Below are 15,880 nucleotides of genomic sequence, written 5' to 3'. Positions count from 1 at the left end.
TCAGATACTCTACGAGGACATGAACTCTCCACAGTTCCTGAACATAGGGCTCTGAGGAGGAGTGCCTATCATCTTGACTTGGACCATCACCACCTCTCCCAGAGCTAGGAGTCTATGCAATCAATTGTGCAAAGCAATCAGCAATAAAATCTCAAAACCCACACTCTCCTCTACCACTCCCTCAGATAGAATCAGCCCTGAGTAAGTCAAGGCGAAAAACTTGAGCAAGCAAGGAAATCTGTCCTTCATTCCTTCTGATTTTCCTTAAGGCTCAAACAAATGAGCAGGTTAAAAGCCCACCCTCCACTATCACTCTCTCTAAGCATGGTGCCCTCCATTGAGAAGTGCTTGAGGAAGGAGCATCAGTGCTGACTCGAATATTACAGCAAAAATGTATTTGTGGGCCAGGGAGATAGCTCAGTGGTGAAGCACCTGCCTGAGTTCAATTCGCACCATATATGTGTGTGTGTGTATGTGTGTGTGTGTGTGTGTGTGTGTGTATTTGTATTCCACAATATACATAAATAGAACATCAGCCCTGGAAGAATTCTTTGAGATGAATTTCACCTTTTATTTTCAGATACTTGAAAATAAATTCCTTTAACTCTGTTTTCCTTTTATGTATATGAGGATTCTCATCACTAAGTTTCTCCCTCTTTCTTCTAACACTAAATGTGGATATTAATTCTGGACATACGTTTTTCCCAACACCAAATATCTTCTTAAAAACCTCTTCTTTTCCTGCATAGTAGACCAAGGCAGAAGAGCTTTTGCCGAGGGTCGGCTAATTGAAGTTTTGGCGCTGTGCTGCCGCTGTCCAGCCTGGCTTGTCAAAAGCCGGAGGTCAGAGTTTGTTTCTCTTGAAAGGCTCTCAGTTCTTGGAGGGGAAGTGATGTTTCACATCCTTGCCAAGAACTTCCTTCTCCTTCCACAGCTGGTGCTGATGGACTGGCCGCAGGGATGTGCTGTTCTACAAATGATGTTCACCCTTGTAGGTTGCAGTAGCCCACCCGATGAAGTCTTCAAGGAACAGTTAGCAGTGCTAGAATTCCAACACTTTTAACAAGGATGTCCGTATCCAGTTCTGCGCTTTAAAAGCTATGCAGCTGTTTCTAAGGTTTGTGTTTCCTTTAGACTCTTCTAGAAACCATAACACATTCTATGCCATTGTCTGGAATGAAATAATGTCTTTAAGAATAATTTTAATATTAATTTAAAAGACAGAGCAAAACTCTTCTCTGTTTATTTAATAGTAGTGGTTCTCTACAGTTATTTCAAAATTTAGAAGCTTCCCTAAAGATCTGCTGAATCATATATTTCTATATTCTTAAGTATGCATCTCTTTTCCTTTACTCTGAAAGGTTTTTCAAAAATCACTAAATAGATGTAGTATCATTGTACAAAAACTTGGTGAATGTTATCAACAGGGAGTTTATTCTTGCAAACTGAACTGTTTGCAAACAGAAGCGTTCATGAACCAAGTTATTACTGTGGTTCTTTGCCAGACTAGGACATGTGATACAGGGACAGGTTACACTAGTCTGTTCTGGAAAGTAGGGAGAAAATATTCATTAATCTGACTAAGTCATATTTTTGGCTCTTCAGATAAGAACTAGCATCCAGATGTTCACTTCTCTGCTCATAGGTTTATTAATTATTTTTTTCCTGAATTCCACTTAAACTGTTCCAAAGACTTTTCAAAACATTTTTTTCTGGTATAGGATCCATTTTATTACATTAAAAAGACAAATACATATGTAAATTCATTTAATTTGCTGTTTCCTACTGCTACTCATTCTTTCTATAGGATTGAATCACACCCTTAGCTTTTTATCCTAAATCCCAAGACATTAAAACAGAAACATTAAATTTACTAAAAGATAAAATTAAAAAAACACTTGAAGACATAGGTGTAGGAGAGCAACCTCCATTGCACAAGAAGTAATGGTAAGAATCAAAAGATGAGGTTATATTAGGTTAAAAAGTTTCTGTACAGAAATTGGATCAATGGAGCAAAGATACAATCTATAGAATGGAAAAAAATTTCTGCCAGCTATTTCTCAGATAGAGGACTAATATCTAGAATACATAAAGAACACACAAAAAATTTAACTACCTAAAATTAAAGACTCAGTCAAGGAATGGGCAAGTGAAATGAATAGATAATTCACAGAAGTATAAATGTCCAATAAATATACACAAAATGTTTGATATCTCTAGCCATGGTAGAAATCCACATCAAAACAATGCTGAGAGTCAATCTTATTCAAGAAAGAATGGCAATGTCCAAGAAATCAAAAAATAACAAATGGTGGCATGGCTGTGATGAAAAAAGGAACCTCCTTACATTTTTGGTGGAAATATAAGCTGATGCAACTATTATGGAAATCAGTATAGACAGTCTTTAAAGAACTGAAATTGGAAATTTAATATGAACCAGCTGTCCCCCTTTTAGGTATCTTCTCCAAAGAGCTTAAGACAAACTACAGCAGTACATACATACCAAAGTTTATAGCAGTACAATCCATAAGAAATCCTGGAAACAGCTTGTATACCCATCAACCAATGACTGGATAAAGAAATGATGCTATCTGTGTATGATAGAATACAATGTGGCTATAAAGAAGGACAAATTTGAGACATTTGCAGCAAAATGGATTCACCTAGAAAATATAGTGTTGAGTGAAATAAATCAAACACACAAACTCAAATGCCATCTGATAACTTTCATCTGAGTAAGGCCAAGTGCAAACTAAAAGAAAAATAAAGGAAGGCTAGAACAAGACAAAGGGATGGATCTCTTGCAGATGGAAGGGGTCCAGGGGATCAAGGGTGGGGGTGAAGTGGAGAGGATGGGGAAATAGGAGGAGTGAAGACATGCCAGGCACAAGTCTTCACACCCTTAATAAGCATGGACATTATATGCTACAAAGATGAACTAAGATTAACAATATCAACAAGAATGGAAAGAGTGAAAGGACAACTAGAAGAGGAAGGAGGGGAAGAAAATAGATTTTAAAAAGAAACAAGCTGCGTTGTGCACATGCACCAGCTCCCCACGATGGCTGTAAAATGCATATGCAAGCATGTACTGATAAAATTTTTAAAAAGTTGCGTGTCTGTGAAGATATGAAGCCATGCAACCTCAGTGAGAAACTTCTGCACCTTAAGTTGTCTGAGCTTGATTTTAATGTTAATAATTTGAAATAAATATAATAATAACCACTTATTCTTTATTATGATCTAGGCACAAGGTAAGCACTTGCATGCATTACTTTACCGAATGCTTGCAACAAATGTGTTTTTAGGAAAACTTACTACGTTCTTTTCTAGCTAAACAAATGAAGGATCAGAAAAGATTAAGTTAATTTGATGAAGGTCACCCTACTAATAAATTATCAGAACTAAGATACGCCGTTAACTTTCGTCTGATTTTAGGTTCCACGCTTTCAAACACAGTATCATAAGCTAAGCTCTTAAAATGACATTGAGGAATGAACACAGGGTTCAGGACATCTTTTCACACATGGGCAATGTGGTTTATGGATTCCTTGAATAATTACTGATGTTGCTATAGCTACTGTTACCACTACTGACGCAACAACAGTAATGGTGTTCCTTCTATATTTACTGCACCCACCATTCTTCTTAAAGATTTGCATGTATTAATGCTTTTAATGCTTATTGCTACCCTCTATAAAATAAATGTAAAAATTCCAGTTCTTCATATAAGGATACAAAAACCTCATATTTTGTAATCTCATAGTTTCTTTTTAACTTCATAGCTATTGACCTAACTCTGGATCCCAGCTATGACTCAAGAACATACTATCATACCTCTGAAGGTGAGCTGCCAGTGGCACTTCTCATCCCAAAGACCTCCTACTAATCCCGTAGGCATCGTAGTCGTGTCTTGCCTCTCTCTGAGGATATTCCCCACTCTTCCAAATGGAAACAACCCTTCCTTAAGGACCATTTTTCATCCAGCGAAATGGAGAGCAGTGCTTCGCATTAAGAAACTTCATGCAACGTAATCATTCAACGCTATTTTAATTTTTTCTAAATCAATGGTCTTATTAAAATCTGTTCTCTGAACTAAAGCTATAAAATAATACAATATTTTAAAATTATATTATTATTAATAAGAAACTATTATGAAGATCTCTAGGTGCCATAGGTAATGCAAATTATGTAAGAGCTGGAAAGCAGAAGGGATTTATCAATCATTTTCCCGAAGCAAAGACTCATTTGATTTGGATTAATGAACTCTGGGTTAGTAAAAACAGTTTTTAGAAAGAGACTTATAGGTAAATGGGATGAATCCACTATGAATAGATACCACTTGACATCCACGATGGCAGAAAACTGTTGGCTGTCGGTGCATAATAATATACAAGGTGCAAAATAGGACAAAAATCAGCTCCCACATTCAATAGTTTTTCAAGTTCCTATAGCGATGGGTGGCTCGCCTTTGGAATTCATTCAGCCACGACAATAGAATTTGACTTGTGGAGAGGTTGAGATTTTATTCCCTTGAGAAAATCTGCTCTGTACTACTCTAGTCGGTCTGACCGGTGGCGATCAGTGAGGAGCCTTCGGAAGGGAAAACCGGTCAATGAATAAAATGTTAAAAACGCTAGATAGATTTTGCCTGTTAGCAACAGCAGGAAGACTCCAACACGGAGAACAGGAGTTCTTTCTTTTTCTCCAAGACAAAATACGCTCCGCTCTGAAATTTTATTCTGCGGGAAGAAGCTAGAGCAAATTTCAAAATTAAGTAGAGAGAGACCGTACACAGAGTGATTTTACTGCTGACAAAGTGCCTGCTCTCTTCTCTTCTGTCTTAAGTTTTATAAATTCTCCCTGGAGCCCTCCTGTAATTAGCAAGCTTGAATGTCCTTCGCTTTTTAGCTTCTCTGCAAACTTGCCTCCAAGATGCAACCAGGAGAGGCAATGTAAAAGAGAAAGCAAAAAATGAAACGTAAAACAAAAGGCCTGGAAGAGATAGAATCTTTAATAACCCAAATCACGATAAACCCTTAGCTTCTGCAAAGCCCGCAGGCCTGGGGTGGAAGTGGAAATGCAGCCTCTCTTTTCCGTACTGCAGAGGGCCCTGCAACCAACGAGGAAGGGTTTGAATGCTTGCGCGGGTGCGCACGTGCCCAGGTGGGACATGTGGCCATTGGAATATTTGCTGAGAATCTTGTTTACTGAATCCAATCAATCCTGTAGGAAGAGCTGTTTCCCTGCTGCTAAGATCAATGCCCGGGCACCGAGAATAGAGCCCAATGAGCTGTAGAGGAAACTGCAGAGATAAACCTGAAATTCCAGGAAATGATCTCAGCAGTAAACCTTTGCGTAGGTTTTGCGTGGTTGGATTCTAATCAGGCTTGCGACCCAGCTGCGTTTCTCACTAACTCTGAGAGCTTGATCAAGCTATTTGCCATCCCTGAGCCTCAGTTTTTCCATCTGGAGAGCGCTGATAAGAAGAGCTCGCTGTGGCTTTGGCACGAGCATGTGATAATTTATGTAAATACAGGTGCTCGCAAAATGATGTCCACCGCTATCGTTATCACCGCTGCTGCTGCTGCTCACGTTTCTTTGGAAGCATTCTCTTCATTTCTGGAAGTTTGGCTCCTTACATCATTTTCCACTAAGAAGTCCATTTGGGAAGCAAATGTGAGCAAAATGAGTGGATTTAAGAACCAGGAAAATACGGGATCTGGGGGACTGGGTGGCCAAAGATAGAGAGGTAACAGGAATAAATACTGTGCTCTAACTATAATGGGGCAGTGGCTGAGTAAAGCACTGAATCCAGCAAAAGATCAAATCCAGGAGAAGACCAAGGTATAAAGTCTAAAGCTGATGAGGCAAGAAATAGTAGCGTATTTATTAGGAAGTAGCGAGAAAGACAGGAAGAAAGGTAGAAGGAAGCTGGAGAGGAAGGAGGCTGGGAAGAGCGGAATGAGCACTGAATTTCACGACAAGACTTTTAGCACTATTTGCCTTTTCGGATGCACATTTTGCTAAAAGTTTATGTAAGAAAATAGGGCCCGGGTTATATCTCAGCGGCACAGTGCCTTGCTTGGAAAGTGCAAGGTCCTAAGTTCGATTCCCAGTCCCACCCCTTAAAAAGAAAATAACTGATTTTAGAAAAAGATATATGACTGACATGTAATGGGTCACACACACACACACACACACACACACACACACACACAGAGTGCCACAGTATGAAACTTCATGGCCTAATCTTTGTGGCAGGATTTCTTGAGCCATAAATAAATAAATGAACACATCCCACATCTAACAAGTAGAATCGCAGGATTAGGCAGTTTGGATGTGGTGCAGAGTGAATGGTGGGAGGAAGCTTAGCAAATGGAAGGACTATTTAATCTTTAATGTATTTAAAGATCTTCCATTTGACTGAGAAAGAGATCCATCTCATAATGCAGGACGGAGGGAAACTAGAAATTCTTACGTAGAGGGAAAAAATGAGCAGAAACGTTTCCTCGGTCTCACTGTCTTTGTCCCCTAGAGGTTTCCCACGATCTGCTTGCCAAGGCTGAGAGGAGCTTTGCCTGTGCTTCACTGGCAGGATAGGCTGCTTGACATTTTCAGTGAGAAAGGAGAATCTGGCTTTCCAGTTGGAAGTCATCACACAGACCTGTCAGCCCCCACTTTCTTCACAGATAAAGCAGGAAGTGTAAAGCAAGTGGAGTATTTTCCCCAAGTTCTACCTTCACAGAGAAAGCAACAACTGTGAAGGAAAGTGAGTGTTTCTCCCCAGTTCACACACTCTGGTTGGGCCCAGCACTGCTCTTCTATTTGACTTGTGCATTCTGGTGGATGTGCGTGCCCAGTGCCCGATCGGGAAGGCTGCACTGTTTGTCTGAGATAACAGTCATAATTAATTTTCTAATGTTCAGTTAGTGAAATGAGGATAATAAAATAATGTTAACCATTTGTATAGCGCTTTTAGTGGTGTCTTAACTTTATTATCTCATTTAATCCTAATAATCTTGTGCTGATGAGAAAATTCCAGCTCATAGATGTTTATTGAATTGCCAAGGACAAATGACTACTGAATGGTAAATCCAACCATAGAACCTAGGTATTCTGACTCCTTGTCCAGTGTGGAAGTTTTTCTCATTCATTATAATACAAAACCTTAGAAAATATTTTGATGAGATAATTATATTTGAAAAATAATTTGGCCAGGCGAGGTGGCCCATGTCTGTAATCTCAGCACTTGGGAGGCTGAGGCAGGAGGATTGTTGCAAGTTTGAGGCCAGCCTGGGCTATGTAATGAGACCCCTGTCTCAAAAAACAACAAACAAACAAACACTTTAAAATATTTTAAGTTACAGTTACTTAATAGTGGTCAGAATAACTGAATTATTTCGGCCTTGAATTCTTAACTGAATGGATTACAGCAGAAATATTCAAAATGGTGATGATGGAAAAAATAGTGGACAGTGAGAAACATCTATCTCTAATTAGGGCTACATGGCCTTTAAGGCATAATTTCCCTCGGTAATCTATCAGTATTATTTCTCCAAAAACTGTCAAATAAAAATTAATGTAGACTAGTATAACCACCACAGGAATTAGTATGGAGATTCCTCAAAATTTTCTAAAATTAGAAATTACATACCACCCATCCCGAAAGGGTTGAAGATATCCTATCACAGTGATATATGCATATTCATGTTTATAGTAGCACAATTCACAATAGCTAACTCTTGGAAGCAGCCTACATATATGTCCATCTACAGATGAATGGATAAAGACAATGTGGTATTTATATACAGTGGAGTACTACTCTGCCTTAAAGAAGGATAAACTTGAGTCACTTACAACAAAATGGATCCATCTTGACTATACTGCCTTACTGTTATGGTTGTTTTGTAGTTGTCTAGGAATTTTGGCATTCAGAAGGAAGTCACTATATTGACTTAGTTCTAGTTTTAGGTTTTTGCTTTCTGGTCAAATGTGGAAACTCATGCAGTTCCTTGAGTTAAAAGGACTCAGAGTGATTCCTTAGGGTGTGTCTATAAATGCCCAAGAGATGTACAGACAGGGTCAAGAGGTCTGCACAATTTTCAATGCTGTACAAAAGTCCTGTATCCTTTCTTTGGGGAGGGGATTCAGGCTTTTCATATGATTTGCAGAGGAGTTTCTGATGCCTTAGTGATAAAGGACCAGTCTCCCAGAGGGCTGTTCTCTTCCAAACTAAATTCACCCTTAAAAGTCCTCAATTAATGATAAAAGATCAGAATGATTTTCTTCCAGTGTTCTTTTCAAGAATAGATTCAAATAAGTTTGTGTGTTATATGCAAAGCATTCTTTTAAAAATTGGGTAAGAATACCAAGTACTAACACAGTACTAACACTAAACATAGTCTTTTCTTCTTTGGCCTCAGATATTTATAATTGACTAATGAGTATTCTTATTCTTTTTTTGTTTTGTTTTATTTTTGAGACAGGGTCTCACTGTGTACCCTAGGCTGACCTTGAACTCACAGAGATCTTCCTGCCTCAGCCTCCCAAGTGCTGGGATTACAGGCATGTGCAACCACACCTGTCTTGTTCTAATTTTATTACTTTGGTCAAATCTAGGTTTTACACTTTTTGTGGCAACTGTAGCTTCCCATTTCATACAAGGAGGAGCTTTAGGCAGTGTCAGTTATAGACATCACAGTTTGTTAAGAACTCAGCAAGGAACTCACTCACTAAGACACACCTGCCTTACTGTTCACTGATCTCTAATAAAAATCATCTTTCAGAGGACACAAAGCTTGTACATAGAACAAGCCCTGTCACATAGAACAAAATATGCAAAATGCCCATTAAATAAAGGGTTGACTAAACTAGTTCTCACCCCATTCAATCAGCTCTCCAGAGTGTGCACTTAATTACAAAGAATTGTGTTAGAATTTTTGAGCCCTGGGAGAGAGGGACTCCCTTTAGATATTGCTTTGAGACATATAACCCCATGGCTTCTTAGGGGATTGGGGGCATCAAGGGAAAGACGATCCTTTCTAAGCAACTGTACCTCTTTGTGAAGAGGTTTATGCGATTATGCAAGCTGATCCGGGCTGGCAGGGACCCAGGCATTGTGGCAGTGGTAGCGCTGCATTTTTGTGCAGTCAGACTCAAATCAGTATTCTGGTGCCTCCGTTTCAGGAAGTGCCTCAGCAGTGCCTGAGCTGTCAGAATATTCACCGCTTACACTTACACTCCTCACAGGATCTCACTGCAGTGTCAAATGCTCCGCCCACCCTCATAGTCCCATATGCTTACTCTAATTGCAGCCCAGATCAAATCGTTTTCTATTGTCCTGCTGGAAAACAAGCCTGTTAAAAGTGAGGGTTTATTATTAATCCTTGTGTCTTACCACCTACCACAGGTCTCTGTCTATTAAGATAGAACAAGCCTAGGAAACTGGTTTGGATTCTCCACACTCAGCATCCAGGCTGGATGTACTGCACAAGCAAATGGACCCCATGCTCTCTGAAGAGCGGAAATGGAGGCTGTCTCGCCCTTTGACCTGGAAGTGAATCACCACAGTGGTAGACATTTGGGGCCAGCCATACTCAGCATACCTATAATGGCCTTTACTGAAATGCTACATAATAAAGACTACAAAGACAGTAAGATCTGGTCTGAGGCCTTAGAAACTCACTGCGGAGGAACCAGAAACTGACTTCTCCCTAGGTGCCATGAAGGAAAGAGGGCAAGCTCAATGTACTACCTTTAATGACTTACAATCTACGTGAAACATAAATTCTCCATTCACTAACAAAGGGAGAAAATTAACCAGAATTCCACAGAAACAGAGCGGTGAAAGCAGCTCAGCATTTGTTACTCAGTTGAGAATAACTCCTAAGTGTGCTTTTGTGTTAGAAACAATTATCTGGGGATTACTATATGAAAAAATATCACACTGAAAATGAGAAAGGGGTATCTCTCACATTTAGAGCAAATCGGCAATAACTTCTTCTGTGCATGATTCTGAAACATAAAACAGTACAACCTAATTGTGCCAGATACCACGGAGCTGTTGCATCAGATCGCATTTTTATTTGACAAAGCATGAGGAATAAGATTTCAGCAAAATACTGGTTGCAGTTGTAAGTAAAATACTCCTGACATGAATTGACATCAGGATAAACAGACAGGGACATTTCAGAACATTCAACTTTATTTTCCATTGACAAACACAACAGAAATAATATACATTTAGCTAATACACAGACTCGCTATGATTTGAACACCATTAAAATTTTGATGTAATTTCCACAGTCTCTTTAACTCTTTGTCTATACAATTTTGAAGACTACGTTTTAAGACACACTGGGACATATGTTTAAATACACGGAAGATAACTACCTGAAATGCTTTACAAGGAGGTGACAAAATGTACCTGCCACTTAGCCATATGTGTAGGAGAGAAGCTAAAGAGAGAGGTGGAGAACCTCACGTCCTCACCGTGGGGGCAAAGTGACAACCATTTCAGTTCTTCTTCAGGCACACTGTGTAAATAGTACTTACATTCATGTGTTGCACAGATCAAGATAACAAATGGTTATTTTTAATTTGCTTAAACAAACTAGGCTATTTGTGTAAAAAAACTGGAAAAGGAAGAGGGAACAGGTAAAATCTCTCTCTCTCTCTCTCTCTCTCTCTCTCTCTCTCTCTCTCTCACTCTCTCTTTCTCTCTGAGAATTTAGCAGTCAGCAATTTACCTGAGTGAACATATCATTTTCTTTTATAGAAAAGAATCCCAGCCACGCCCCATTTCCCCTTCCTGATGTGCAAGTGTGTAAAGATAAACAAATGCCCCCCTTTCTTCACTGCTGGGTTTGGCCTTAAAGGACACAGACTTTTGATAGGTTAGAAGTGGACAGTTTTCCTCATCTCTTTATGTTCTCTGCCCGACCCCCATGCCTGCTCACAAGGGCATCTTTTCAAACGGAGAAAGAGTATTGGAATATGTCCACCAGTCATCCATATTTTCCCTTGCTTGACAAGACAGCTTTGACCTCCTTAGAAACTGAAAACTATCTCAGGAAACTATTTTCAAATTACCAGGGGCTGGGGATTTAGCTCAGTGGCAAAAGCGCCTGCCTGGCAAGAGCAAGGTCGTGAGTTCGGTTCCTGGTACTGGAGAAAAACCAAAAAAAAACAAAAAAAAAACAAAAAAAAAACAAAAAAAAAAACCAAATTACCATTAAAGTTTAGCAATTGGTTAGATTTTGGCCAGGTATCTGACTCACTGTAACTGTAGGAGCAAATATTCCCATTTTATAGAATTTCAGGGTACAGTTTAGAACTTGCAGGTTTGAATTTATCTGAAGTTGTGGGATCATCTCCAACACGCTCAGAAACCATGAAAAGCTGATCTCTTCCTGATGGTGACCCCTCTGTTTCTCTCTCGCTCCCCATTTCTCTCTCGCCTTTCTCAAGGCTCCCTTAGTAAACTTGCTCCATGAAGCAAAACAGATTCTGATCACAAAGCAGATTGCAATCTTTTTACATATTAGGGTGCTGGTGTATTAGAAATACAAACTTGTTCTTCTCTTCATATAATCCCAGCCTCACCAAAAGTAAATATCCCTGTTACTTTCTCTCTGTGAGAGAATGGGTAAGGCAACTTTGAAGAGAGGAACCTGGGGAAACAAACTAGTTCCTCATGAAGAAATATAAAATCCAGTCGGCATTTGAGCTGCAAGAGACTGATGCAAATTTTCTGAAAATAAAATATTTTTCATTCTCAATAAAGGAACTATGACACATACAAATGAATATGATATATTTAATTGAATTATATTTCTAAAGAATCATTAAGTATTCTGCTTATGATATGATACCATGGTATACAGTTCGACTTGTACAAATTACAATAGAATTTTTCTTTCAGGAATTATAGAATAGGCAAAATAGAGTATTTTCCCTAATTCTCTGATTCACGTTTCCTATGTAATCTCCACCTGTTAATTTCCTTGTAACACTGAATTTTGGTCAGTGTCATAGCAAATGTGCATGTGAATTTAGGTTGACTTTTCACTTTTGTCAGCTGCTGTATCATAAATTATATCCTGAATCATCACAGATATATCTCACCTTTTAGTAGCATTTTACTGCAACTCAGAAAAAGTTTAATGGACTTAGTCTTAGTTGAACAATTCTGTACATTTATTTAGATTTCAATTTTAACAGATTTTGAGTCATAGAAAGTAAACAATGAGCAATAAGGATCTGTGAAAATCTGTCGTGGTGGAATAGCTAAATGTTTTTATGGATAAAATAAATTTTAATTAAGCTTCTAAGGTGTTAATAAGTAACAAATGCTCAATTCTCTATATCACTCAGCTCCTAGGATCTTGTCTGTTATGGGACAAGCTTTTGGGGTTAATTTATGAAAATAAGTAGGCAATATATGTGCCTCATATTTCAAAGGTCAAGGTTTTTTCTTATTTTGTTTCTAATTTGATTCTAATTTTAAAAAAACATCAAATGAGTGTCGATGGGGGGAAGGCTATGAAAGCTGGTCATTAGTTTGGGATCAAAAACCAATAAGGGGCTGGGGATTTAGCTCAGCGGCACAGCACCTGCCTAGCAAGCTCAAGGTCATGAGTTCGATTCCCGACACAGGAAAAAAACAAAACAAAACAAAAAAAACAATAAAAACATGAAAGCATTGAGTAAATAAAAGACCTAATGCACTTGAAAATCTAGTACTAGAATACTGTCACAGAGTGATGATCTCACTAGAATACTATTTGGCATAGTTTTTTGTTTTTCTGTTATTCAGTGCTGTCTGGCCAGGGAAGTTTTTTAACAGTTAATTTATACAAAGTTTTCTAATTCTCTTCTATAACATGGTCAGGAGCTCTTTTATAACACAGAGAGCTTTCAAGTAGAAATACAAATGTATCTTTTATTTCAGGGTAGTTTAAATCTGGTGCAATTAAACAGGTTTATTTACAGTATTTTAATGCACCACATTAGGTAAACTTGGCAAATTTTGAAATGACATATTTTGTTTCTTCAATTAAAATATATTTTTAAAACTCACCGCACTTATTTTATTAAGCAGTAATATTCTTATTACTTATTTGGTAACATGTCACCATTCTCATCCATGACATAGTATAGTGTATAAATATATTGTTTGAGGGGGCTGGGGATTTAGCTCAGGGGCACAGCACGCCTGGTAAGTGCAAGGTCGTGAGTTCAATTCCCCGTGGGGGGGGGGATATATATATATATAGTTTGAAAAATCACACACACTTGCTGATTTTACATTCTTCTACATTCCATCCACTTGCTTCTTTCCAGGGGGGTTTTTAGGCCTCTGATTTTTTTTTTTTTTTTTTGAAAACCAGTGTTTTGAAGTTCAGAAAGTCACAACTTATGCGCACAATTTCTTTTCCCGTTTAGATAAACTGCTGGCATGGATATGCTAAGGATATAAAAGTGATTTTAATGGCCAATAAACTTAAACTCAGAAACAGACATAACCTTGTAGAATGACTGTAAATGCCCTCTTTGTAACACTATGAAGAGCACCTATACAACATCTGTGAAATCTAACCTTGAGTATCATCAGATGTTGAATCATTGTGAATTTTTATCTTTTATCCAGTTTTCCTTAGCCTAACAAATGGCTGCCTGCAAAACAAAAGCTATGTGCTACTTATATAATTTGTCCTTCATCTCCTTTCCAAGACAGTTCTAAAACAGCCATTTGTCAACTCCTACCTGGCCAGGAATTTATTATGTAGTTCAGTTTCAGGCTCTGATGTGTTTCTGTATTTTTGGTATAATTTGACAATCTCCATTACCATTTGGAAATATGCCTCCTGATTTATTAATACAAATAAAGCATTTGGTTGTGCAACAGCATGACACTACAGCTTTGAAGATAAATTTGTATTCCTATAATTAAATAAGCAGAAATCATTTCCTTTATCAACTTCATGGACTGTGATGGCAAGAATGGCTTCAACTATATGGTGCATGCCTCACCAGTGAGCACACACCTCTGCAGACTTTTCTTCATTCAGTCAGTGAACGAAGACTTAGCGGGCAATTTCTGTATCCCAGATGCTATACGAGGTGCTGGAAGGAACAAGCCAATTTTACCCATATCGCTCAAGCCCTTGCTGCAGGTTCGTCTATCTGGTTATAACCGAGGGACAGAGGAAAACTACAGAGGGAAATCATTTTTAGCCTAAGGTCACTTAAGTGTACTTTTTTCCTGAGGGAAAAAAAAGTAGATAGTTTTTCTCTATATCCCAAGAAATGAACAATGACTTGGCCAAACCCTGTGGCAGAGAGAGACTGTATAATGGTGTGTTAATACTATTTTTTTCTTATCTTTTCTACAACCTAGGACTAATGGAACCATCCTAAACTACATGAATACTCTCAGCCCAGTTTGTCTTCCAACTCAGCTTCATGTGGTCATTTAAACCGATGATTCCTGATTGACCTACACTAGTATACATATTAATCTGATAGATACATTCTTCATGTTAAAAATAATTCTTTCCTGAGTGCTTACTGCATATAAAGAAAAATGCCATCGCTACAGGAAGTATAAATAAATCTTAAGCTGTGAGAAAAAAACCTAGGAAGCAATTAAATACAATATAAATTAAATATTCACAAGGAAATGTTTACAAAGGGAATATACCAAGTGTTTCATAGCGTCTTAGCTTAAAGGATTGCTATATTTTGGGGGCAAGTTTTTTTTTTAAAGTACAATTCCCAAAACTTAGTATGGTTATTTACTTGCGCCACTGAGATATTAAGCCAAGCTACTGGGGTTTGTGTTCATGTGGACCGTAAGAAAGAAATGAATAATAAATATTTAGATAGAGCGACTTTGAGGGAGGGTCAGACACAGAGCTGTGAGAGGTCTATGTTATTAATTTTCTTACCCTATAAATAGACCGAACTATGGAAAGACGTTATTGAACTTTCTAAATATTCATTTGTTTTAGAATCAGGGTTGGTATTTGAAGACCCAAAAGCCTGGAGAATTTTCCTGGTGGAAAAAATGAGAGAAAGAATACTAATATTTAGTGTTCATATCAGTCCCTAAAATAACACTCTGAGGGATTGCTTCCCTGAGTACCATAGATCAGTTTCATGAGTCTTCTCCAGAATTATAGGAATGCGAAATGTATTTGGGAGAAAGCACAGTTAGTTTGGGTCTTCCACAAATTCTACCACATTGACCACACATACAATTGGCTCTTATGCAGATAAGGCTCTTATTCAGAATCCAACCGAACCAAAACTCTAACTTCATAAGATACCGAGCAATATTTAAATAACATCAATGTTAATGAGCGCTATAGATACATTTTTTTCAACCTAAACTGTTTTTTAAAAGACATAAGTGGGAGGAAGTGACAGAGGAAAAATGAAAGAGAATGAAAGAGAACACAGAAAACCAACATCCTTGAACAAAAACAAGCATCTATCCTCTTGTCTTCAGTGATAAATGTGGTTAAATGTCCCAAGCACTCAGTATATTGGAATATGAACTGTTCTTATCTCCCCAGTAGGTCAAGATCATTTATAATGTTTTAAATAATCACACACCCGGCTGCAAATGGCAGAGACCCAGAAACATTGGACTGTTATTAATATATTTTTTCTTTGTTTATGTTTCAGTACTTTTGGCACATAAGAGATTATCTGTGGTTCTCAGACCATTTAGCTTTCCATCAAAAATTCTGTTTCAGCGCATAAGTAACGGCATGCCAGAGATGCCTAAATTCGCAAGGTTTGGAACTATTCATTGTCAAAAGCCATGGACATGCAAGTTGGTTAAGTGTTCTCTTTCATGCTCCTGTCT

General features: G+C 38.1%; 1 protein-coding gene across 1 annotated transcript in view; it reads right to left on the bottom strand.

The window, feature by feature from the left end:
- Ptger3 (prostaglandin E receptor 3 (subtype EP3)) overlaps positions 1–15,880 on the bottom strand; it is a gene marked incomplete at its 5' end in the record, with an annotated part of 67,510 nt that overhangs the window by 17,353 nt on the left and 34,277 nt on the right.

The sequence above is a fragment of the Chinchilla lanigera genome, unplaced genomic scaffold (assembly GCF_000276665.1).
Source record: "Chinchilla lanigera isolate Chin_1 unplaced genomic scaffold, ChiLan1.0 scaffold00022, whole genome shotgun sequence".
NCBI lineage: Eukaryota > Metazoa > Chordata > Mammalia > Rodentia > Chinchillidae > Chinchilla > Chinchilla lanigera.
The sequence above is the reverse complement of the archived record's forward strand: the minus strand, read 5'-3'. Positions and strand labels throughout refer to the sequence as shown.